This window comes from Heterodontus francisci, chromosome 19 (genome assembly GCF_036365525.1).
Source record: "Heterodontus francisci isolate sHetFra1 chromosome 19, sHetFra1.hap1, whole genome shotgun sequence".
Classification (NCBI taxonomy): domain Eukaryota; kingdom Metazoa; phylum Chordata; class Chondrichthyes; order Heterodontiformes; family Heterodontidae; genus Heterodontus; species Heterodontus francisci.
The window spans coordinates 24,145,000-24,171,618 of record NC_090389.1 but is presented as its reverse complement, the minus strand read 5'-3'; the positions used below and the strand labels follow the sequence as shown (position 1 = coordinate 24,171,618).

Below are 26,619 nucleotides of genomic sequence, written 5' to 3'. Positions count from 1 at the left end.
CCATGATGTTAGCAGCAAGAAAAGAATTCTGTACAATAAGCCATGCGACACTGGTTGAAAAGCAACTAAGGATATTGATTCCCTGTATAATTGTTGGTTGTGCAAGGCAAGAACTCTCTATGTGGAATGTGTGTTTTTGGTTCATGTCAGCTGGGAGTTTGAACAGAGCCATCATCTGAAAGAGTGCAGAAGCTCCAGGAAAAAAATGATTTCTGCTGCAATGGAGGATCTCCCAGAAGCAGCTGATTTTGGCACGTGGTTCTGCATACATCACACTATGGGAATTGTTTTCTGGATTGTCCTGCATTGTACTAGACTGAAAATAATGAGCAGGAGCAGGAACAAACATATTGACACATATTGTCAGTGGCACCAAAGAGTAAACTTGCTCCATCTCCAACTCCCCCCGCCTCCCCCCCACCTTATTGATTTGGGTGGATCTCCAGAGGACAGAACTTCCACCAACATTCAGATGTCAGGGTCATGTAAAAAAAGAATGTGGGTTCTCCAAACTTTGCTGGGCAATCCCATTGAAATGGGGCTGAAATTTAGCTGTGGCATGCTCCCAAGATGCACCTCAGTGCTGGAATGACTGGAGAGGGAGGTACTGAATGAGTTCTGTCATTTTCTCCTAGGTCATAACTACAATCCAGACAATACTGTTAGTGGCCATTCTTGCTGCCCCCCTCTACCATCGCCTCCTGTTTCTGCTCTCTTCGCACTTGGTCTCTCAACTAGTGCACCCTCCTCAATCACACTGTAAAAGCAGATGTACCTGAGCTGGTGCTTTGCTGGGATAGAGTGAAGAATGGTGCATGTTGTGAGGTGCTTGCTTGCTCCATCTCCTTTGATCCTGACTCCACTTGATGTGGAACATCCAGAGAAAGAGAAGAGGAATGAGTTTTTGAATGCCTTCTTGGTGACAACTCTTGAGTTTCATCATGGCACTGAATGATTGATGTGGATGTGACATACAATGTAGGGTTTGTCTCCAGAGTGAGTTAACAAGTCAATAGTGTTATGCTTATGAGAAGTGCAGTGTTTGAAACCATATGAACCCACCCTAAAGAGTTATAAAAATGGACCTTTTTAAAAAATGAACTCTGACGTCCAAAATGGCTGCCGAAGGTTAAAAGACCATCTTTGTATATTCAAACTGTTTACTGGCTGGTACGAACAAAAGAATACCTTCAAAGCTAAGAGGTGTCAATTGCACCTATCCTAAACCCATCCCGAAACACTCCTGACTTGAATGGGTTCTACTGAAACAAATAAGGCATGAAGGGAAAACATGATAACTGGATTGTTCTCATCCTGAACCATTATGTGATCAACGTGGGGGAGAGACCAAAGCATCTCCTACCAGAAGATGATGTTACAAACTTTTTACCTTAAATAAGACAGCCCTCAAAGAGAGAGAGAGAGAGAGAGAGACTGCCAGAAAGAAGCAACACCAAAAAGCTTGCCTGGCTAAGGGCTGAAAGAAAATCCAGCAAGTCACAAGGGAGGCGCCCTGCTGAAAAATCTAAACTTTTTACTTACGCAGCAGTGAAATTGGAAGTGATCCTTTATCTTCAAACTGAACTTTCAGCCAAGAGAGAAATCCACAAACACCTCAGGCCTGCAACCAATGAGAACTTGACTTCCAAGAGAATTCAACGTGAACCCCAAAACCCGACCTCACCTGAAAACCACTTACCCCTTTTCCTCTCTATCTGTCTCTTCTTGTGTGTGAGTGTGTGTGAGTGAATGAATGCATGAGTGGATGCAGTTGCGCAATTTCAGGATAAGGCATATTGATCAATAAATAATTGATCTTCTGTTTTAAACCTACAAGAAAACTTGTCGCTGTCTGTATATTTGACAAATAAAACAAAAAGGGATTAAACCCTAATAACAAAAAAACACTTGCCGCATTCAGGTGGGAGTTGAACAATGGGAACCACCCACACCCGTCATCACATGGCCGTAACAATATGATCTGGAAGAAAAAAAACATGAGAAATTTGTTGCTCTGAGCTGGTGCCAAAGCTCTGGCTTCACCATCCCTTGCCTTTGGAAGGTTTTCTCAGTTCTGAATCCCACAGACTAACCTCTCAAAGAATGTGAAGAAGTGGGGAAAGAGAGAGGGGGAGAGTATAATGAAAGAGGAAATGCAAACTTGAAAGGTCAAGTGCCCAGTTTACTAGCATTTACTATGAATAAAAATGCCTTATCCCACATTGACACACATTTGAGGCATCACATGTACAAACTCATTACCCAGTGAAGTTTTGGTCCCTCAGCTGATTGCTCATGATCATATTATTAAAGATGTTCAATTTGCATCCCTGAAACTCCAACACTGAGTTCTCCAGCCCCACTCTTATGAGCAACACTATGAGTGGTCCTTACCCTTCCTCAGTTGTTTTTGTGTCTCTCCAATGCTCTTTCTGACTGGTTAAGTGCCTGTCTTCTATTTCTTTTCTAATTAGTCATTTTCTGCTTTGATCATCTCACCAATCATATTTGATAGAAAACCCAGAAATCCTATTCACCATTGACATTTCATACACTTATTATTGCTCCCGGCTTTCATCCGGGTCTCCATCCTCAGCAACCAGTGGAAATCCTGCCTCCAATCCCTGCCACACAAACAACAGTAAGAAAAGCATACAGTACTTTTTAAAAGATATCATATTTCATATGCATTACATACAGTAATACATTTCTATCAGCAAGTTACAAAGTTTTAATTCAATCTCTAAGTTTATACTAGACAAGAAACTCTTGAATTCTCGATTCCTTTTTAGCTTGATAGCTCTCAGTCTTCTATTAACTTTTACATGCACACACCATTTACTATTTTAAATCCTATGTTCATCACAAGGAGTGAATTTGAACAGTTCAGAAAAAAGAAACAGCAATTTCTACATGCTGTAAGTGGTAGAAGGATAAGAATTTGAGTGATAGACAATACAGGGCTTTCAAAAACAAAAGTATTGAATCTTTTCTGTGTCAAATGCCATCCATTACACACAAATACATCAAACATAAATATTTCTTTTTAAATCTATGTACATCTTGAGCAGGAAGGAAATCAATGCATGTGATCATCCACAAATCCACTTTTAGTGGGTTTCTGTCTCAGTATCCTTCAAAGCTAAAACATTTAAGGGATGATTCCACAGTCACATACCATCAACAAGAAGCCAAGCTCACAAGGAGTCTAAGACCAAGCTAGGGCAAAAACATGGTTGCCCCGATGTTCCAAGCTAGGCTCCATAAAACGGCAACTCTCTGTTGGACGGATGAGATGGTTGGAACACCTCCTGAAACCAAAGTTAATGTCTTTGCTTGACATTCTGTTAGTCTGTCTGGCTTTATGAACACAATAGCCTCAGAAAACATTGGCTGGTCTTCATTAAACTTGTCACTTACATTGAATGGAGCTCTTCCTGTTGCACCTGAACAGTACAATCTCATGCAGATGTGTCTTCGGTAGCCTGGCCAGACTAAAAAGAGCTCACAAGCTCAAAGCATTTTAATTTTCTTAGTTTCCAACAATGTAAAACAACATTGTAAAGTTTAAGAGATGGCTTCTTTTATACATAAAAAATGAATATCTTGAGTGAATATGGACATCATTAACAACTGCATTCTGGTGGCTGACATTGACCAGAAAAGAAAGAGCTTGAATTTATATAGCCTGTCATCATGTCCTTGGGATATCCCAAACTGCTTCACATCCAATAAGTTTGTTTTTCAAGTGTAGTTACTGATGTTTTGTGACAAACATTGCCTACACAGCAAAGCCCTACAAACAGCAAAATCAATGACCAGCTCATCTGTCTTGTTGGTCTCAGTTGAGGGTGGACTGTCGGCCAGAACATCGAAAGTATTCAGATAGTGCCAAGGGATCCTGTAAATCAACCCGAAGACAAAACAAAGTGTTCATTTGCTCTTTGTCTGTTAGCATAAATGATGGGCACCCGGTCAGAAACAGGGCATTGTTTGCTGAGTTAGGTGGCAGTCACTTGGTCAGTTTCTGGGTCAGTAAGCATGCACAATAAGAGGGCAGAGAAAGCTGGTACACAGTAATAGGAGATTGAGAGAGTAACAAAGGTCTTTGTTGAGTTAGCCGATCTCCAAACTGAGAAGGAATCAACATCAAGGATACATGGTTTTGATCATTATCTCTGCTGGCAATATCATGTATAAAGGTCAGATGAGGACAGAGTTAGGCAGTCCTTAATGCCTTCACAGATGGCAATATGCCAAACACTCACTGCCCATACTCACGCATAAAGAAGGGGGGAAAAGTGCTGGAGGGATGTCCATATTTGAAGAAGTGAACTCTGCAGGAGTGTCCACTTTCAGGAAAGGAGGAAAAGAAAGATTATTAAACAGTACTGGTAACAGGGCTGTGAAGTTTAGTTACTGAAATAGAACTGGGTGTAAGTTAGCCTGTCCAATAAAGTCTTCTGGTCAGATTCTGTAGGAAAGTGGTCTGAAAAAAAAGACTGTATCCAAAATTAATTGGAGGCTAATTACTCGGGGAGGTGGCTGCTGTAAATCCCATGGGTTGTGAAGGTCACAAACCCACCAGCAGCAACAACAGCTTGTTTGTGTAGTAGCTTTAACTTAGCAACATTTTAACATCCAAAGGGACTTCACAGTGGGAAGTGGAAATTGCTGAGCTGGAAAGGGAGAGATTAGGAGATGTGATGGAAATCTTGATTGAAGAGATGAGTCTTGAGAAGATATTTACAGGTGGAAAGAGCGGGTAAGTGTAAACTTTCTGTAAATGATTGATAGGTTATTCTCCCTGGTGGTTAGGTGCACAGATGGCATATATACTTAGTCCCAGAGTATCATTCTCCTGACACGAAACACTAGAATTAATTCAGCTGTATGAAGACTTGCCACTGAGCCTCCTGCCAACTATCTGTCTCCAGGGCAAGAAGAAATATATGCACTGTTACTGTCATTCTCATAAGGGAATAAAGACAATGCCACTGGTAGTCCTGAGATATTTTCTGTTATGGCAGCAGGTCCCTGTATCACCTGCTCCTCTATTTGGAATCTCATTTCTCATAAACTACATCCCTTTGGACTATTTCATTTACAACCCATCAGAAGGATACCAGAGATAAAATGGTTCAGTCATGAAGGCAGGTTGCCTAGACAAGGCTTATATTCCCTTGAGTATAGAAGTTTAAGGGGTGATCTAATTGAGGTGTTATGATGATTGAAAGATTTGATAGGGTAGATAGAGAGAGAAACTATTTCCTCTGGTGAGGGAGTCCAGAACATACTAACATACAAACTCAGCCCCTCGAGCCTGCTCCTCCATTCAATAAGATCATGGATGATCTGATTGTAACCTCGACTCCACATTCCCGCCTACCCCCGATAACCTTTCACTCCCTTGCTTATCAAGGATCTATCTACCTCTGCCTTAAAAATATTCAAAGACTCTGCTTCCACTGCCTTTTGAGGAAGAGAGTTCCAAAGATTCACCACCCCCTGAGAGAAAAAAATTTCTCCTCATCTCTGTCTTAAATGTCTTACATAGTGACCCCTCATTCTAGATTCTCCCACAAGGGGAAACATCTTTTCCACAGCCACCCTGTCAAGACCCCTCAGGATCTTATACGTTTCAATCAAGTCACCTCTTACAAGGAGGCATAACCTTAAAATTAGAGCTAGGCTATTCAGGTGATATCAGGAAGCACTTCTTCACACAAAGGGGAGTGGAAATCTGGAATTCTCTCTCCCAAAAATCGAGGGGCAGAATGGTTGACTCCGGTTCCTATGATCCTGCCCCCTGCTTACTATCTAAAGTCACAAGGCCATTGTGCCACACAGGCTAGCCCAGTGTTCACTGTGCTGAACAAGAAGGTCCATCACGATACTATGGTCAATGATAACCATCATACTCACAGACTCTACAAAAAAAATGGTCTGCTAAATTGTTCTCTTCCCCACCAGCATGAACATTGGAGTGCAGAGTGCCGTTACGAATAGCAGTAATTATTCAACTCAATATTGAACTATATGTACTTGCAAAACACTGTATGAACATGATTGTATTGTGACTGAATCATCAATAAATGATGGGTAGCTGCAAAATTCAATTTTAGACTTTGATATTGACAGGGTCCAAGGGCACAGGACTAAGCATATTTACAGTTTGATGAGCAATGAACCTCGTCTGAACTCTAAAGTGACAGCCTGTTTGCAGTCTCCAATTCTAATTATAAAGCTCTTATGAGTCAAGGGAGGATATTCCTCCTCCCTAGTATAATTGAACTGAAAGCAAGAATGAGAAGAAATACAACAGATGATTTCCAACTGTATAAATTCTATGAGAGAGCTTGACTAACAGAATGTTTTACACAGAGAACCTCTTTTAGATATTAAATATATTCTGTACATACCTTCCAAATCTGTATTCTGTATCTGTTAAATGGAGCAAGTTATAGAATAAGGTTTCCAGTGTCAATTACAGAGCTATTACAGACCATCAAGCAGTATACACTATTATAAAAAGACATTTGAGTTCGGCATAGTCACCACTCCTGAGGCTAATGCTTGTAAAATATTAATGATTACATTATGGGTTTGTAGTAACACATTTGCAGAATCATTTAGCACTCTGAATAAAACCCTTTTTTAGGTATGTGAAATACTCTTTCACATAGCTTCAGGCAAAAAGATTTCTGTAAATTTCTAATGATAGGTTCGTTATTTATAAAGTAGAATTAAAGAAAGATGGCAATCATCGAACATTTCTTCATAATATTTTCAGAGTTCATTACATTCTTAGGATTAATTAAGCAAAGTAAACAGAGCTTCCCACAGGCTGGTTGGGTAAATAGATTATCTGTGATAATGATCCATATTGCAGGAACGCCCCAGGTTTGATCCTCGTGTCCTGTTAGCTGATTTCCACTGAGACAACAGTGAAGGTTCAGAAACATAAAATTGGCCAGGATTCTGGCTCCTGATTATAATTCAATAACCTGTGATGCATATGGATTCTAGATGCAGGTAGGATCAGGTTGAACTATGATTCTGCGCATAGTTGAGCAACATATCAGTACTCATTGCGTGTACTCACACATGAGCAAACTCACACATAAAGAACAGACACTTAAGTGAGATACCAACTCACAAAAGATGAATGGACACTTGGATAAGGTACAGAAGAAGGATAGCTACTTGGGTGACACACACCAACTCACACGTGACAAATGGACATTTGAGTGAAGAACTGTCCCGCACACTCAGAATAGGCACTTAGATGAATAACTGGCTCGCACAATACAATTGACACTTGATTAAGGTACTGGCTGACACATGAAGAACAATGTCATGCAGGTCCTCACCTGCCAAGAATGAGGCACATTAATTTCGCCACATGGACATTAAATTTCAAATTGTTGCTGGGAAGAAGAGAAGGCCTGTTACAAGGGGTTGCCAGGCCCCCAGCTGGAAAGACATTTTTGCATATTAACAGACAGTGCTTGTAGACAAAGGACCATTCCCTGACACACACAATACACAGAGCCAAGACATGGTCAGACTAGTTGGTCACATGACTAACCTGATTAGCAACCTGGGGTTTTCTGAATTGTAGAGTTTGAACTGAGATCCAGCAGAAAAAGCAGAATGCTCCTGAACTGAAGAAGACCTCCTGTCTATCTGCTGGCTCCCATCTCTTTCTCACAAGCCTCTGAATCCACTGAAGACACATAAACCCCAAGAGAGAAAAGTCTCCTACAGCGAACAAGGTTTAAGAAGAATACTGGGCCCCAATGAAAATCAAGATCTACCTACAATCAAGGACTCTACAGTAAGCTCAAAGACCCGTCACAAAAACTCTTCAGATATTGCCTCAAACTTTTCCACTTTATTTCTTCTGCTCTTTTCTGCCCCTATCTGCATGTCTGTATCGCATATGCATGCTAGCATGGGTGTGTCGTGTATCCCTAGGCGCTAACTGAATTAGAGTTTAAGTTTAATAAATTTCAATCTTTCTTCTTTAAACCTAAGAAAACCTTTGTGGATGCTGGTTTATTTGCCTTATAATTGAAAAGCAGTGAACACAGATGCACCAAGGGGGAGCTAAAAACAGTGTGTTTAAAATTAAAACCCTGTTACAGTAAGACCAGGTGAAGGCTGAAAGGGAACCCTAGACCTCTTTCTCACCTGGTCATAACAACAGTCACTTATGTGAGGAAGCAGAAGGCTTAGTGATGTTTATTTTTCATAATTAACATAGAGGGGAAAGTCATGAATAATTCACCTGAGAATATTAGCAGACGAAGAGTTAATGACTCTGCAATGCATTTACAGATGTCTGTCTGAAGTGCCTGATGATTATATCTTTTTCGCTCTGACTTGATTTGAACATTAATTTACAATAAGTAATGCATTAGATTTTTGAGCCAAATTGGAATTTACTTTGCTCTTGCCCCATTTCAAATACAGAACTTGCCTTTGCAGCTCGAGTTACAGGCCATTTAAATAGATGCATCTGGGTAATTAAGCTGTACAAATGGAGTCATTTTGAGAAGGGCTGTTATCAGTTTTATTCACCTTTACAAATAGGATCTTGAAGCCTCAAAACCCAATTATGTATTTTGCATCGGATCTGTCATCCAAATTTCTATTATTTAACTAAGGGCGGCACAGTGGCGAGTGGTTAGCACTGCAGCCTCACAGCTCCAGTGACCCGGGTTCAATTCTGGGTACTGCCTGTGTGAAGTTTGCAAGTTCTCCCTGTGTCTGCGTGGGTTTTCTCCGGGTGCTCCGGTTTCCTCCCACATGCCAAAGACTTGCAGGTTGATAGGTTAATTGGCCATTATAAATTGCCCCTAGTATAGGTAGGTGGTAGGGAAATATAGGGACAGTTGGGGATGTGGTAGGAATATGGGATTAGTGTAGGATTAGTATAAATGGGTGGTTGATAGTTGGCACAGACTCGGTGGGCCGAAGGGCCTGTTTCAGTGCTGTATCTCTAAACTAAACTTGACTGTAAGTATTCTGCAAGACCTTGAAATCACACACTTCAATATTGGTATCTGAGTGTTTAACTCCTTCACATACAACCACTTGGTTTGCTATTTTCATAATGACATTACCCAGTTAAAATAAACACCTCCATTTAAATCGTCGACAACAACAGGGGCCTGATTTCCAGACCAGAGAGTTGATGGAATTTTTATAGCACATTTTCAAACTTCTCAAAGCTCTTCAAACAATAATGAAACAAAACCCAGTTAACCTTTGGGCTGAATTTTACAGACCGCCCTACATCGGGGGTCGTGACTGGGTGGAGGGGGGGAGGTGTGGAAAATGCCTCTTGGAGAGGGCCGACACGTACCTTGACACCGAGAAGGCCCGGACCCTATATTGCCGCCGGCAGCGAGGTCTCGTGGCGGCCCCCCGCCACTTGGAGATGGGAGCGCCATTTGCATATTTAAATAAATTAAAATCAATGCATTAATTGTACTTACGCCGCTGCCTTCCGTCCAGCTGCGATTCTCCTGCCCATGGCTTGCACTCCGCACCTTTGGATCCCCGTCTGGGGAAATGAGGTGGACCACTTGCGGGGAGGAAGAAGGAGGTATGTTTCTCAGTACGGGAGGTGGGGGCGAATGGAGTCAAAGTAACCTCATTGATGGAGGGGATGGTGCAAAGGGTTTTAGGTTAAAGTTTTTGCACTTTGGGGAGGTAGGTCAGGTGGACAAGGTAGGTATTTTGAGGGCGAGAGGACAAGTAATTAATGTTATGGTTATTGGGGGGTGTGGGGGGGGCAAAATAAATGTTTTTTTTTAATTCACTGTTTCTTTAAATAATTTAATTTAACGGTAGAGCTCAAAGCCCTTTAAAAATGGCATCGGCGCTTGTGCCTGGCATTGCCGGGGACGGCCAGCCTGCCCCCTCCACATTATCAGGGGTGAGGTGGAGGGTGGCCCGTGCCAGCTATTTAAATGAGCCGCCACGTTTAGGATCGCAGCACCTCTGCAATGTCTGGCCCGCATGGGCGAGCCGCCATGGTTTTCACCCACCGCCGATATCGGCAGCGGACTTGTAAAATGCAGCCCTTTTTTTGGTGGTCTTTGTTAAGAGAGAAATGTTTGCTAGGATACCAGAAATCCCTGTTCATTGAATAATGCCATGGATTCTTAAAAAGCTATCTGAACAGATAAATGGCACCATTGTTTAACATCTCATATGAAGGACTCACAAAGCCAGCGTTTATTGCCCATCCCTAATCGCCTTTGAGAAGGTGCTGGTGAGCTGCCTTCTTGAGCCACTGCAGTCCAAGTGATGTAGGTACACCCACAGTGCTGTTAGGGAGGGAATTCCAGGCTTTTGACCCATCGACAGTGAAGGAACGATGATATCGTTCCAAATCAGGATGGTGTGTGACTTGGAAAGGAACTTGCAAATGCTGGTGCTACCATGTGTCTGTTGCCCTTGTCCTTCTAAGTGGTAGAGGTCACAGATTTGTTGAACGTTTCACTAACTTAAGAGGGAAGCTAGGACCTGACTTATTTTTATTCAGCATTAAACTTATTTGGCAGTTGGAGAGCTAATTTATCAAATCAGAGAGAGTAATAAGAAAAGCTTCACAGCACCAACCAATAATTAGAGGAATGTAGAAAGAACTTTTGAAGTGTAAAATATCTTCAAATCTGAATTGTGTTTGTTAATTTGCAGTCAAATGTCTTTACATAAAATGTCAGTAAATACACATTGAACCGCATTTCAGCTTTAACTTACCAGATAAAAACAGGAACAATTCAAGCAGAAGCATCACAAAGTATCTGACTTTTGGGGTAACAAAGGCCACAATTTTGCCTGAGAGACACAGGCAGATTTGGAGGCAGATGTGCCAGCAATTGCCCCATAGAGTACGGCGTGCCAATAGCCTGAAATATTGCCACCTCCTATGGATTTTTCCAGAGGTGGCTTCGCAGGGATGATGTCTATCCGCCTGGAAGCAGAGGGCAGTCCATTAAGTTGATTAATCAAGCAATTGAGAGCTATTTTAAGACTGAGTTGCAATTTTGGGAGCAGCGCACGGGTTCCATGCCATGTTGGCAGCTCGTCAAAGCAGATGAGGCCGCCATGCGGTGCAAAGTCATTGACTAAAGCGGCAGATGTTCATTCAGTTGTATAAATGGGGGAAATCGGCAAAGAGGATGTCGTCCATTGGCACAGACTTATCATTGTGGGAGCAGAGCTCTCAGACTTGCAGTGGTGAAAGCACGGGGGGTGGTAGAGTTAGGATCGGTCTGCATCAGAATAAGGGGACAGAGAAACTTAGCAACTGTGCTAGGTGGAAGTAAGGCCACTTCTGGACTTGGGTTCTACCTATTCAGAGGTGGGCTGGAGAAGCGCTGAGGAGCAGCAACCTCAGCAACACAGGCAGTCCCTTGGGGCAGAGGGACAAAGAGGTGCTGGCCGAAGGACAGGAGTTGCAAGAAGGCGCTACCCTCACCATAGGTTGTACTGCCAAATGCTCAACTTTATAAATATGTCTGAGCAGTAGTGTCACTGACAGCTGCACCTATAGAGAGTATGTGGTTACTGATCTGCACGCCCTCTTGGAAAAAGGCCTTCGGCCTCAAGGAGTGGGTGGACAGCCACTGCCATTAGCTGTCAAGGTGGCAGTTGCCTTGCATGTTTGTTGCTTCTGGTTCATTCCAAGGACTGGCAGCGGACCTCTGTGGGATTTCACAAGCAACCGGCCATAATAGCATCACTCAGGTGACGGATGGCCTGTATGACAGGGCATTGGACTACATCGCAATCGCCATGAACACGGCCAGTCAAGCCCAGAGGGCCTTCGATTTCCCTCTATGGCAGAATTCCCTCAGGATGTGAACGACTGCACCCATGCAGCCATCAGGTCCTCCGGTGGAGCAACTCAGTACATTTATCAACAGGAAGCGGTTCCACTCCTTCAACGTTCAGCTCGTGTGAGACTGTCGCCAATGTTTACTCTAGGTCTGTGTAAGGTTTCCTGGCAGTTACCATGATACATTCATCCTGAAGCAGTTGAAGGTTCCTTCACTGTTCACAGCACCAGATAAACTCCATGAATGGCTCCTGACTGACAAGGGAGATCTTTTGAAGAGATCGCTGACTACATCTGTGCACTACTCCACAAGAGAAGCGTGGGAGTGATACAACTGCTGTCATCTCACCATAAGGGACATCATTGAGTAGGTCATTGACCTCCTTAAGATGCAGTTCAAGTATCTTGACCGGTCGGGGGAGCATCTTTCAGTGTTGCCCTTCAAGGGTTTCCTGCATCATGGTGGTCTACTGCACCCTGCACAATGTGGCCTTTCAGAGAGGGTTGGAACTGGAGGAAGACTATGGGGAAGAGCACACCACTTTGTCTGAGGAGGAGGTGGTTGAGAAGGACCATCAGCCTGTATTGCAAAGCAATCCAAAGCACACATGGAGGGGGCAACACATTGACTAGGATTGCAAGGAAGCCAGGGATGCCCTGATCCTGGCACATTTCTCCTAAGGACGGCAGATCCAGGAGTGGACTCATCCCATCCAGCCACCTCCTTCAGCATTTGCTGTTGCTATGAAGAAGCCAACAACACAGGTTTATTTCTTGGTCTCCATTACTTTTATGCAGTATGTCTCCACCAGCCACACTTTGGCCCAGGCTACTTATAGATGGCTCACACACCTAATGCTGGTGTTGCAGTGTCTCAATAATAATGACATGAAACATATAAGAATGTAAACACAACCCATTTCGTTCCGATAAAGTAGATTCATTCAACAGAAGTGTCATGAACGGCACTCAAGTGAACCCCTAAGCGGTGCTAATACCATTTCTGTGTCCTCTCGCAAGAGCTTTTATGGGATCCTCCCCCTGTGGCTGATGCAGGAGTGGAGGTGGCCCGGTGGCTGAAATACCCATGACCCCATGAGGGCACCACCACAGGCTACGCCACCTACATCTGTGCAGGGTCAGTCTCAGTCATAGGGGCTTGAGACATTGCTGTGCCTCAGTCAGAGGGGCTGAGGAAGCAGCTGCTGATGAAAGGGCCCCGTAAGGAGTAACACCATTAACATCATCCTTGCCTGTCTCAGCCCTTTCATGGCCCACCTGCACATCCGTCCTTTTCAGGAGTGGGGAGCACCTGGCTGGCCATCCATGCATTCATGTACCATCACTGCAATGGACTGGTCAATGCTGCAGACTGTATCATACATTCAGTTCATGCCAGTGAGCTGCTCCTACATCCAATTGGTGAACTGCTGCAAATGACTCTCCATGAGGTTGGCCACTCTTTCAATGGACGAGCTCAGGCACTCAAATCCTTGAGACATTATGGCTCTCGTGACAGGTATGGATTCCTCAATTCTCTGCCCAAGGGTCTGCACAGCCTTGGGGAACTCTGACAAATGGGCATACATTTCTTTTTGCTCTTCCACAACTATCTACATTGTATGGGACCCCCGAAGTTCTGCATCTTCAACCAAGTAAGTATGTTTGGAGCTGTCCTCCTTTCTCTGATGGGGACTGCCCACAGTTGCTGCTGCTTCCATCACCTGCTCCTGCTCACATATGACATGATGCTCACCTTGTGCTCCCCATTCTAACTGCATCTCAGTCCCCACCGAGGTGCTTTGTATCTGTGCCAGTGGAGGGTGTGCTTGACTGTTGTGACAGTGGATCCTCAGAGCGTATCTCTTCCTCTGAGGTCGATGCTGTCTCCCCAACTACATGCTGCTGCTCCTCCGGCATTGGTCCTGCAGAAGAGAGAATACATCAGTTACTCAACATCCCATCTCTCAGTAGATGTGTTATCAGTACTCTGGCAGCAAATCAACTGTGATCAACTGGATACAACTACACAAATGAGGAAGCTCCAAGTACATGTAAGGATACGATAAGATGCTTTTACCATTTTTCAGGCAGAAGCCCATCTCACTCTCAACAACTACCTGTTCTGCGGCCACCCTGGCAACATCAAGCGCCTCCTCCTCCATTGATCTCGTTATTGTCAGGTGGGCCACACCACCCCTGTGCAACCCCTCTCTCAGGCACTATGTGCTCTTTTTTCCTGCAAGGTGAAGATCAAGAGTGTTACAACCATGATGCTTCCCAGCTTGACATCATGAGGCACATTCAGGTATGAAGATTCTCACACTATTATGTCCATGGGTTTCACTTCACCTTTTCTATAAGTGAAAGTTGTGTGAGTCCCTCCCTTGAATGCGGAGTGGATACATGTTCTCATTATTCCTGGACATTGTCTGCCTTGAGGTCGTTCTGCTGATAGCCGAATGAATTAATGCTGATCATTCAATAACTTCATGGCTGCCAGTTTGGCGTTACATATTATTCACCTTGTACATATTATTCACCTTGCCAGACCTCAGAAGGTCATTGAAGCGCTTCCTGCACTGGATCCACACCCTACTCATCACACTGCAGTTCCTGACATCTGGAGCGACCTCCAGCCATGCCTGGTTAGCTTGGCTGGCAGGCCTCCTCCTGCCACTCTCCGGGAACAGCACATTCCTCCAGGCTCTCACTACCTCTAACATAACCTCCAGGGAGACGTTGATGAATCGTGGGACCGCCCTTCCACAACTGGCTGCCACGTTCCTGCTCTCTACCCTTACACACTCTGTTCTGAGCCAATCTGCCTGCAGCCACTTTGAAGGCTGACGGGCACCCTTTAAATGGGGCCTGCTGCGGCTAGCTCCCATTTCCTGATTGCACCCGCTATCCCTAATTGGACAGCAAACATGGAAGCGACCCACTAATTGATCACCCCCCCATAAAATTCAGCCAGACGTCACGCAATGACCTCGAGTGTCCCGACGTCGGATTCCCGATGCTCACAGGAAGATTCAGCCCAAAGTGTTTGAGATATTCAGGTTGGAATTTTACTGAACAGTAAGAAATTCCTATGCAGTGAAGGTACTGTACCTGGAAGGTACATTTATGCTTTCTATGAGCATAATATGAAGACAATGATGCTTGTAGTTTACATGCATGAATTATTCAAAAATCCTACTTTGCAAAATATAGGGAGTATTAACATTAACATGTTAAATTATTCTAATTAGATCTCAATTACAAATGCATATTAAGAGTTCTTTTCCCCTGCAACTCAAAACAAAATTGATCTTTAAACTTATAGTGAAGGTTGTGTTCATTATTGTCCTGAGGAAAAACATATTGTGGATAAATGCCAATTAACATATACAAATAAGGTTAAGTAAAAATTTCCCCCTATATCCATCCCCTTCTGTGTGTACCCACTCAGAGGACCAAGAAGGGGAAAAAGCATTGCAATATCATTTTTCACATTTCGTTCAAACTTCAGACCAGTCAGTGCAAAACTTGGGGAGAGCTCTGGATAAGGTTAGCCTGACAGAACTTTGAAGAAAATGTGCTGTAATCCATCATTAAGGAGGGCACATGCAACATTGTAAGCGTCTTGAAAGTTGGTGTTTGTGAGTGGCAGATTTCTGGACAGACCACTGGAAGAAAATCCCTTGTTCTTCTTTTGAGTCGGGCCATGGGATTTTCTGCATCTGAACAGGCAGACATGGCCTCAGTAACCATGTCACCTGAAAACCAGTACTCCTAACAATGTGACACTTGCTTAGTATTGCACTGAAGTGTCAGCCTAAGTTATGTGTTGAAATCTTGGAGTGTAACTTGAACACCATGATTTTATGACTTAGGAAGGCAAGAGTCCTATTATTCAGCCAAGCTGACACTGGAAATGATTTTAGCGTTAAAATTGGCAACCATACAAGCTTAGTTCTTACCGAAAAGCTAAAAATGCTGTTAATGCACAGCAGGTTTGACAGCATCTGTGGAGAAAGAAACAGAGTTAACGTTTCAGGTCCATGACCTTTCAAAGTCAACATTAACTCTGATTCTCCCTCCACGGATGCTGCTAGTCCTGAGTACTTACAGCATTTTCTGTTTTTATTTCAGATTTCCAGTATCTGCAGTAGTTTGCTTTTGTATCAGGCTTAATTCTTGCTGCCAATGATTGAGAATGCAAGGCAACTTTCTTTCAAACAAATGAGGTGGAGTTTCCACTTTAGGTACAGTCAGCAATGCAGTGCAAATTGCACCCAAAATTGCACTAGTTTTGAGGAGTTTTTTTTTCTTGAGCTTGTGTTCAAACTCATTTGCATAACACCGAACACTAAGTATGCTACGAACTAGCACAATCAGGCAGCGTTTTAAATTTTTGATTGATAGATTTAAGTGTGATAACTAGGTGTAGTTTAATTAATACAATTAAAAATGGGTTTATCACGAAAAGTAAGCATTTTAATCACACTGTCAATCCACCATCTGCGAGTAACCCAATTTTAAATTTCTGAAAATGCCTTCTAAAATGTACACTGAAACACTTGCTAGTTATTTTGGGATACAGTAGTCAGATTCTTAGTATATTAAAAAAAACTTTTAAAATGTACTTATTAATGTCCTTGCATCCAAAATTTCCCGCTTTATTTTTGGAACCTCCTCGAAAGCCTGCAAATGAGTGCGATTAGCAGAAACTCCTAATGGTGATTAGTTTACCAGGACAGTTGGAGCAGGGGTATGGACAGTTGTGTGTGTGTGGCCTGTTTCCAGCATGATGTTTTTTAAACAAGGGCAAAAGTTCAAAGAAACTCAACATATACTCGACACAATTTGCGCTTAAAATTCCATGATCTTGTGCTTGGTTTATGCCAATTTCAGGTAAATTGTGCCAAGAGAAACAGCATAGTCAAGTGCAAACTCTGCGCCAGTGTGTTTCAATAACCTTTTTAAAAGCTTTATAATTTGTCTGCCATGTGTCTGACAGGCAGTTATCCAAGGGGGTTGTTTGATGATATCAAAAAAATCACAAGTTAACATTCATATAACTATTCCACACTGTGCATTACAATTTTATGCCTTTCACCCTATTTTTATAGTCTCTTATTTATAATCCTCTTTCAGAGTCCTTCATCATCACAAGGGATCGACTGACCAAGAGAGCAGCCATTTTATTAACCCGCACCTTATCTGATCATTGGGAAGTCTGCAAGAATGCCTCGAGCCAATTCTCCGGCCATCCCCAGACTGAGAGATTACACTATTGGATACAATGATAGTGTGAAATTAAGTAAGGTGAGAGGAAGCTTGTGTGAAGCATGGGCACTAGCGCAGACCTCTTGGCACAAACGACTGTTTCTGCATTGTAACTTCATTGTAATTCTATGAGGGAGGGAGAAAATAATAAACTTTCAGACCTCCCTCCGTTCCAATTTCATCAGGGGAGCACAGAACAAGTATTAATTTTCAAAGCAGTAAATTTGCACATTTAATATGTTTGCTAGACACTGTACATAAATAAACCCAACAGTCACCAGATCAGCTCCATACCTCAAGCTACAAGTGCAGCGGCTACACCTGTAGGCTAGCAAATATATCAAAAGTGTGATATTATGAAGAAACACATTTTATGGCTCACTTTATGCTATGTTCAAACTATGGACTCATTTTGCTGAACTGAAAATATTAGCCACAGATGTAGAATAAAAAGTTAATTTGTCTGCATTTTATAATAGCAGTAAACTATTTCCTTCCAATCCAGGGATAACTTGAGTTCAGTAAACCAAAGGCTGATTCCCCACTTACTCTGAATAATTCTTCAGTGACAAAGTTAACTTTGACCTCTGCTGGAATCAAATGATAACTGCAGCTACAAAATCAGTGTTCTCAACCTCAAGACGCTAGCTAAGGCTTCTACAACAGCACCTCCTAAAGCCATGGCCTCCACCACCTATAAGGACAAGGGCAGCAGATGCATGGGAATGTCACCATACTGACTTAGAAATATATTGCCATTCCTTCATTGTCTCTGGGTCAAAATCCTGGAACTCCCTCCTTAACAATACATACAAACATATGAATTAGGAGCAGAAGTAGGCCATTCAGCCACTCTAGCCTGCTCCGCCATTCAATAAGATCATAACACACAGATTGCACTGGCTCAAGAAGGTGGTTCACCACTATTTTCTAAGGGCAATTGGGGATGGGCAATAAATGCTGGACTAGACAGTGATGCTCACATCCCATGAATGAATACATTTTAACAAAGGAGAAAATTGGCAAGAAGAACAAGAAGAAATTGGAGGTACAGCAAAGGTTCACTGAGTTGGTTCCTGGGATGAGATGGTTGCCCTATGATGAAGGACTGAGTAAATTGGGCCTGTACTCTCTTGGAGTTTAGAAGAATGAGGTGATCTCATTGAAACATATAAGATTCTGAAGGGGCTTGACAGAATAGATACTGAGAGGGTTGTTTCCCCTGGCTGGGGAATCCAGAACACGGGGGCTTAGTTTCAGTATAAGGGGGTCAATCAATTATGACTGAGATTAGGAGACATTTCTTCATTCAGAATGTTGTGAATCTTTGGAACTGTTTACCCCAGAGAGTTGTGGATGCTCCGTCATTACGTATATGCAAGACTGAGATTTTTTTTTTATTTGGTTCTTGGGATGTGGACATCACTGGCTAGGACAGCATTTATTGCCCATCCCGAATTCACCTTCTCAAGGGCACATCCCATGAACGAAATAAAAAAAAATAGATTTTGATCTCTCAGGGGATCAAGTGATATGGGGAGTGGCTGGGAAAGTAGAGCTGAGGTAGAACATGAGCCATGGTCTATTCCTGCTTCTATTTCTTATGCGTTTATGTGATGGACGGGGTTTAATAAATGATTTCAGGAATCTGGTCAAACAGGCCTACACCAAGTGAGTTTTCAGGTGTTAAGCAGTTGTGGTACGATAGCATGTCTGGAGATCCTTACCCACGTTGGAAATACAAATGGGCAGCTTAAAAGACAGTAACCCACACCTGCAGCATCACTGGGATAGGAATTAATACTTTCCAAATAATGACAGCTCTACTGGAAGAAAAAAAGTATTAAAGTTTGGTAACTTTTAATTAAAAACATACACAGCTGCCAATACAACTTCCTGTGCTTTCAAAATACTGTAGCAGTTATTCAACATTCACATGATGCCACCTTGTGGCATCTTTAAATATGAACCAACTCCAAAGAGCATTCCAAAATTTCATAGTGATGGAATTTAGAACTGTATACACAACCATATAAGTCCAGATAAATTGGCGTAGAAACTGGGCGCCACGGGTTGCCTTTGTCGGTGGGAGAGGTCATTGCACCTCACTGGACAGCTACCGCCCGCCTCAAACCGGGCAGCCCCCGGTCAATAAGGTTCTGTCCCGCCACAGTCTGCCTGCTTCAATGGGTGCTTGGAGCTCAGGGTCATTGCCCGAAAGGTGGACTGACACACCGCACCAAACAACATGAAAAAAGGAAAGAAGGTACCAGCCCTTCGCTTTGCAAGCTGGAACGTCAGAACTATGTGTCCTGGCCTGTCGGAAGACCTTACACAAATCAACGATTCTCGGAAGACCGCCATCATTAACAACGAGCTCAGTAGACTCAATGTGGACATTGCAGCACTTCAGGAGACTCGCCTCCCCGCGAGTGGCTCTCTAGCAGAGCAAGACTACACCTTCTTCTGGCAGGGCAGGGATCCTGAAGAACCAAGACAGCATGGAGTGGGCTTCGCCATCAGAAACTCCTTGCTCAGCATGATAGAGCCTCCCTCAAATGGCTCGGAACGCATACTGTCCATCCGACTGCTCACCACCTCTGGTCCAGTACACCTACTCAGCATCTATGCTCCAACACTCTGTTCCGCACCTGAAGCTAAAGACCAGTTCTATGAACAACTCCATAACATCATTAGCAGCATCCCCAACACCGAACACCTATTCCTGCTGGGGGACTTTAATGCCAGGGTTGGGGCCGACCATGACTCATGGCCCTCCTGCCTTGGGCGCTATGGCGTTGGAAGGATGAATGAGAACGGGCAGAGACTGCTTGAGTTGTGTACCTATCATAACCTCTGCATCACCAACTCGTTCTTTCACACTAAACCCTGTCACCAGGTTTCATGGAGGCACCCAAGATCACGTCGTTGGCACCAGCTCGACCTCATTGTCACAAGGCGAGGCGCCTTAAACAGTGTTCAAATCACACGCAGCTTCCACAGTGCGGACTGCGACACCGACCACTCCCTGGTGTGCAGCAAGGTTAGACTCAGACCAAAGAAGTTGCATCATTCCAAGCAGAAGGGCCACCCGCGCATCAACACGAGCAGAATTTCTCACCCACAGCTGTTACAAAAATTTCTAAATTCACTTGTAACAGCCCTTCAAAACACTCCCACAGGGGATGCTGAGACCAAGTGGGCCCACATCAGAGACGCCATCTATGAGTCAGCTTTGACCACCTACGGCAAAAGTGCGAAGAGAAATGCAGACTGGTTTCAATCTCATAATGAAGAGCTGGAACCTGTCATAGCCGCTAAGCGCATTGCACTTTTGAACTACAAGAAAGCCCCCAGCGATTTAACATCCGCAGCACTTAAAGCAGCCAGAAGTACTGCACAAAGAACAGCTAGGCGTTGCGCAAACGACTACTGGCAACACCTATGCAGTCATATTCAGCTGGCCTCAGACACCGGAAACATCAGAGGAATGTATGATGGCATGAAGAGAGCTCTTGGGCCAACCATCAAGAAGATCACCCCCCTCAAATCTAAATCGGGGGACATAATCACTGACCAACGCAAACAGATGGACCGCTGGGTTGAGCACTACCTAGAACTGTACTCCAGGGAGAATGCTGTCACTGAGACTGCCCTCAATGCAGCCCAGCCTCTACCAGTCATGGATGAGCTGGACATACAGCCAACCAAATCGGAACTCAGTGATGCCATTGATTCCCTAGCCAGCGGAAAAGCCCCTGGGAAGGACAGCATTACCCCTGAAATAATCAAGAGTGCCAAGCCTGCTATACTCTCAGCACTACATGAACTGCTATGCCTGTGCTGGGACGAGGGAGCAGTACCCCAGGACATGCGCGATGCCAACATCATCACCCTCTATAAAAACAAAGGTGACCGCGGTGACTGCAACAACTACCGTGGAATCTCCCTGCTCAGCATAGTGGGGAAAGTCTTTGCTCGAGTCGCTCTGAACAGGCTCCAGAAGCTGGCCGAGCGCGTCTACCCTGAGGCACAGTGTGGCTTTCGTGCAGAGAGATCGACTATTGACATGCTGTTCTCCCTTCGTCAGATACAGGAGAAATGCCGTGAACAACAGATGCCCCTCTACATTGCTTTCATTGATCTCACCAAAGCCTTTGACCTCGTCAGCAGACGTGGTCTCTTCAGACTACTAGAAAAGATCGGATGTCCACCAAAGCTACTAAGTATCATCACCTCATTCCATGACAATATGAAAGGCACAATTCAACATGGTGGCTCCTCATCAGAGCCCTTTCCTATCCTGAGTGGTGTGAAACAGGGCTGTGTTCTCGCACCCACACTTTTTGGGATTTTCTTCTCCCTGCTGCTTTCACATGCGTTCAAATCCTCTGAAGAAGGAATTTTCCTCCACACAAGATCAGGGGGCAGGTTGTTCAACCTTGCCCGTCTAAGAGCTAAGTCCAAAGTACGGAAAGTCCTCATCAGAGAACTCCTCTTTGCTGACGATGCTGCTTTAACATCTCACACTGAAGAATGCCTGCAGAGTCTCATCGACAGGTTTGCGTCTGCCTGCAATGAATTTGGCCTAACCATCAGCCTCAAGAAAACGAACATCATGGGGCAGGATGTCAGAAATGCTCCATCCATCAATATTGGCGACCACGCTCTGGAAGTGGTTCAAGAGTTCACCTACCTAGGCTCAACTATCACCAGTAACCTGTCTCTAGATGCAGAAATCAACAAGCGCATGGGTAAGGCTTCCACTGCTATGTTCAGACTGGCCAAGAGAGTGTGGGAAAATGGCGCACTGACACGGAACACAAAAGTCCGAGTGTATCAGGCCTGTGTCCTCAGTACCTTGCTCTACGGCAGCGAGGCCTGGACAACGTATGCCAGCCAAGAGCGACGTCTCAATTCATTCCATCTTCGCTGCCTTCGGAGAATACTTGGCATCAGGTGGCAGGACTATATCTCCAACACAGAAGTCCTTGAAGCGGCCAACATCCCCAGCTTATACACACTACTGAGTCAGCGGCGCTTGAGATGGCTTGGCCATGTGAGCCGCATGGAAGATGGCAGGATCCCCAAAGACACATTGTACAGTGAGCTCGCCACTGGTATCAGACCCACCGGCCGTCCATGTCTCCGTTATAAAGACGTCTGCAAACGCGACATGAAATCGTGTGACATTGATCACAAGTCGTGGGAGTCAGTTGCCAGCATTCGCCAGAGCTGGCGGGCAGCCATAAAGACAGGGCTAAATTGTGGCGAGTCGAAGAGACTTAGTAGTTGGCAGGAAAAAAGACAGAGGCGCAAGGGGAGAGCCAACTGTGCAACAGCCCCAACAAACAAATTTCTCTGCAGCACCTGTGGAAGAGCCTGTCACTCCAGAATTGGCCTTTATAGCCACTCCAGGCGCTGCTTCACAAACCACTGACCACCTCCAGGCGCGTATCCATTGTCTCTCGAGATAAGGAGGCCCAAAAGAAAAGAAAGAATACACAACCATCCAACCCCAGAGGATCCCATGTTGCACACAGTGTATTTTGATCTGCGGCTTTACTATTTGGGTTCAGCCTGCCTAAGGTGACATTTGTCCCAGGAACTGTCAAACCAACTTGGGACAGAAAGCAGAGAGAGTGAAAATCATATCCAAATGTGGTCGGATATCCAATACAGCAGCCCTCTGAACACATTTTATTCAGTCAGGTTGGTCAGACAACATAATACGTGCTATCAATAGTTCTCGGGGGACTATGTGAATTGTCTATAAAGAAAGAGAAAGAAAGACTTGCATTTATATAGTACCTTTCACAAGCTCAGGACGATTCAAACCACTTTAAGGCTGATGAAGTAGTTTTAAAGTGTAATCACTGTTGTAATGTGGGAAATGTGACAACCAATTTGACCAGATGATATGCTTTTGTGATGTCAGTTGAGGGCAGTGATCATATTATTATAAGGTTTAGGTTAGCCATGGAAAAGGACAAGGAGCAATCTAGAGTGAAAATATTTAATTGGAAGGGGGCCCATTTCAGTGGGGCGAGAACCGCTCTGCTCCCAGGTAAATTGGCATCAAAGATTGGCAGGCAAAACTGTAATAGAACAATGGGCTACTTTTAAAGAGGAAATGGTTCAGGTATAGTCAAGTTACATTTCCACGAGGGAGAATGGTAGGGCAACCAAAGCTGGAGCTCCCTGGATGATGAAAGAGATAGAGAGTAAGATGAAGCAGAAAAAAACGGTGTATGAAAGCTGCCAGGTAAATAATGCAAGTGACAACCAGGCCGAATACAGAAAGTTCAGAGGAGAGATGAAGAAGAAAATAAGGGAGGTAAAGAGAAATTATGAGAAGAGACTGGCAGTTAACATAAAGGGGATCCAAAAGTCTTATATAAATAGTAAAAGGAGGAGTGGGGACAATTTTTATTATTCATTGATGGGATGTGGGCATCGCTGGCTAGGACAGCATTTATTGCCCATCTCTAATTGCCCTTGAAAAGCTGGTGGTGAGCCGCCTTCTTGAACCGCTGTAGTCCATGTGGGGTAGGTACACCCGCAGTGCTGTTAGGAAGGGAGTTAGGAAACAAAAAGGGAATTTACACACGGAGGCAGAGGGCGTGGCTGAGATATTAAATGTATACTTTACATCTGTCTTAATCAAGGAAGATGAAGCTCCAAGTAATAGTCAAAGAGAAGGTAATTGGGACACTGGATGGGCAAAAAATTGATAAAGAGGAATTATTAGAAAGGTTGGCTGTACATAAACATGTTAAGTTACCAGGATCAGATGGAATGCCTCTGAGGCTGCTAAGGGAAGTAACGCTGGAAATTATAGAGGTACAGGTCATAATCTTCCAGTCCTCTTTAGATACGAGGGTGGTGCCAGAGGACTGGAGAATTGCAAATGTTACACCCTTGCTCAAAAAAGGGTGTAAGGATAAACCCAGTAACTAGAGGCCAGTCAGTTTAACCTCAGTGGTGGGAAAGCTTTTAGAAATGATAATTCAGGACAAAATTAAGTTACTTGGACAAGCATGGGTTAATTAAGGAAAGCCAGCACGGATTTGTTAAAGGCAAATTGTGTTTAACTAACTTGATTGAGAATCTTGATGAGGTAACAGAGAGAGTTGATGAGAGTTATGCAGTTGATGTAGTGTACATGGACTTCCAAAAGCAGTTTGATAAAGTGCCACATAACAGGCTTGTCAGCAAAGTTAAAGCCCATGGAATAAAAGGGACATTGTCAGCATGGATACAAAGTTGGCTCAGTGGACAGGAAACAGAGCAGTGGTGAACGGTTGTTTTTTGTACTGCAGGAAGGTACACAGTGGAGTTCCCCAGGGATCAGTACTAGGACCACTGCTTTTGTTGATACATATGAATGACCTAGACTTGCAGATGACATAAAACTTGGAAATATTGTGAACTGTGAAGACAATAGTGATAGATTTCAAGAGGATAGACAGGCTGGTGGAAAGGGCAGATACGTGGCAGATAAATTTAAAGCAGTGAAGTGTGAAGTGATACATTTTGGTAGGAAGAAGGAGGAGAGACAATGTAAAATAATGGTTCAATTCTAAAGTAAGTGCAGGAACAGAGAGACCCGGGGGTATATGTGCACAAATCGCCAAAGGTGGTAAAACAGGTGGAGAAAGTGATTCAAAAAGCATGTGGATCCTGGGCTTTATAAATATGTGCATGGAGCACAAAAGCAAAGACGTTACAATGAACCTTTATAAAATATTGGTTCAGCCTCAGCTGGAGCACTGTGTCCAATTCTGGGCACCACACTTTAGGAAGGATGTGAAGTTTTTAGAGAGGGTGCAGAAAAGATTTATGAGAATTATTCCAGGGATGAGGGGCTTTAGTTATGTAGATAAATTGGAGAAGCTGGGGATGTTCTCCAATTCTTCTCTTAGAGAAGAGAAGGTTGAGAGGAGATTTGATCAAGGTGTTCAAAACCACGAGGGGTGTAGACAGCGTAGATAGAGAGAAATTGTTCCCATTGGCAGAATAGTGGAGAACCAAACACACCAACTTAAGGTGATTGGCATAAGAACCAACAGCGACATGAGGAAAAACCTTTTTATGCAGTTAGGATCTAGAGTGCACTACCTGAGAGTGTGGTAGAGGTAGATTTCATGGCTTTGAAAAGAAAATTGGATAAGCACTTGAAGAGAGAAAATTTGCAGGGCTACGGGGAAATGGGGGGAGTGGAACCAGCTGAGTTGCTTTTGTAGAGACCCAGCATGGACACAACAGGCCAAATGGCCTCCTTCTGTGCTTCTATGATACAATGATTCGAAATGTTGGCCAGAATATTGAGAGAACACCCCTCCTCTTCTTTGAAGTAGTGTCATAGGTTCTATAGTTCTAATAAGCTTGAAGCTCCACTGCCTATGCACATGGTAACTCTCAGCACTGTGATCACTGTACATTGTCTGAAGTTCTAGGGAGCTTTTTATCACTGCTGCAGCATTCATTGTGTAAACCGTGGAGCAGAGTCAACCCCTTGGCCCCTTTATTCCCTGCACCCACTTGATCCTGGCCGTCACGTGGGACTAAGTCCTCTTAATTCAGGCTCAGGCTGGGTGTTTGGGATATCGGGGTTACAGGAGAGCCACCCTCCACTTAATCCACAGGCTACAGTTAATGGCTTAGTACAAAGAGGAGGAAACTCAATCCTTTCTTTAACTATCAATTTACTTTATTCACGTTGTTGTACAATGTAAGAATAAGGCTTGTACACTTAGTTAGACAAAAGCATGCAATTCAAACTGCGTTATACAGTTAATAACAAAGCTAGATAGAATTGATAAGCACACCCACTAGGTTCCTCTGACCTTTCCCTGACCTAGTCACAGAAAACAAAGGATAATACCCGATAAAGGGGAGAGTTGACTCTGGCCAGGCGTTCCGTTCTCTCTCTCTTTTACGTTGTTGCCGCATTGCTCACGCAGGATCTTCCACTTTCACAATGGTTGGTCTCCGGAGTTTATCGCTGGCTCTATGCCCAAAAAGCTCTCTTCTTATTCTCTTTCTCTATCTCTCCAAAACTGAGCTGTCTCTTTCCGGTTGGTTTAAGCCTACTCACCTCGTTCGCATCTTCTCCTAATTGGTCCAGGCCCAAAGACCCCGGTATCACACCGTATCCAAATAAGGCTCTTTTCCTGTGATCACTCCTTTGTCTTGGCACATAAATTAATTAGTTCAAACTGGTTTTTACCAGCACAGGCCAGTGAATGAGCTCCAGGTTACTACAGGTCACAAACAATCCAGCAGTTTGTAACTGATTCTGTATTTCTTGCAGCCCCTGGCCAACAATTGTTAACCAATTGCTTCCAGCGCTATTGCTTTTGAGTGGGGTCAGATTAGTATCCAGCCACTGTGAGGAGTCAAGTTACATTGCCTACCAATCCGTGCAAGCAGTAACTCTCAGCATATCAAATCTGCACTGTAATGAAAAATGAACATATTTT

General features: G+C 43.8%; 1 long non-coding RNA gene across 1 annotated transcript in view; it reads right to left on the bottom strand.

The window, feature by feature from the left end:
• LOC137380003 (uncharacterized) overlaps window positions 1-26,323 on the bottom strand; it is a 148,118-nt gene extending 121,795 nt beyond the window's left edge. Inside the window, exon 1 of the long non-coding RNA XR_010976945.1 lies at window positions 26,235-26,323. This is a non-coding gene — a long non-coding RNA (uncharacterized lncRNA). The remainder of the gene's footprint in view (window positions 1-26,234) is intronic.
• Window positions 26,324-26,619: the final 296 nt, after the last annotated feature.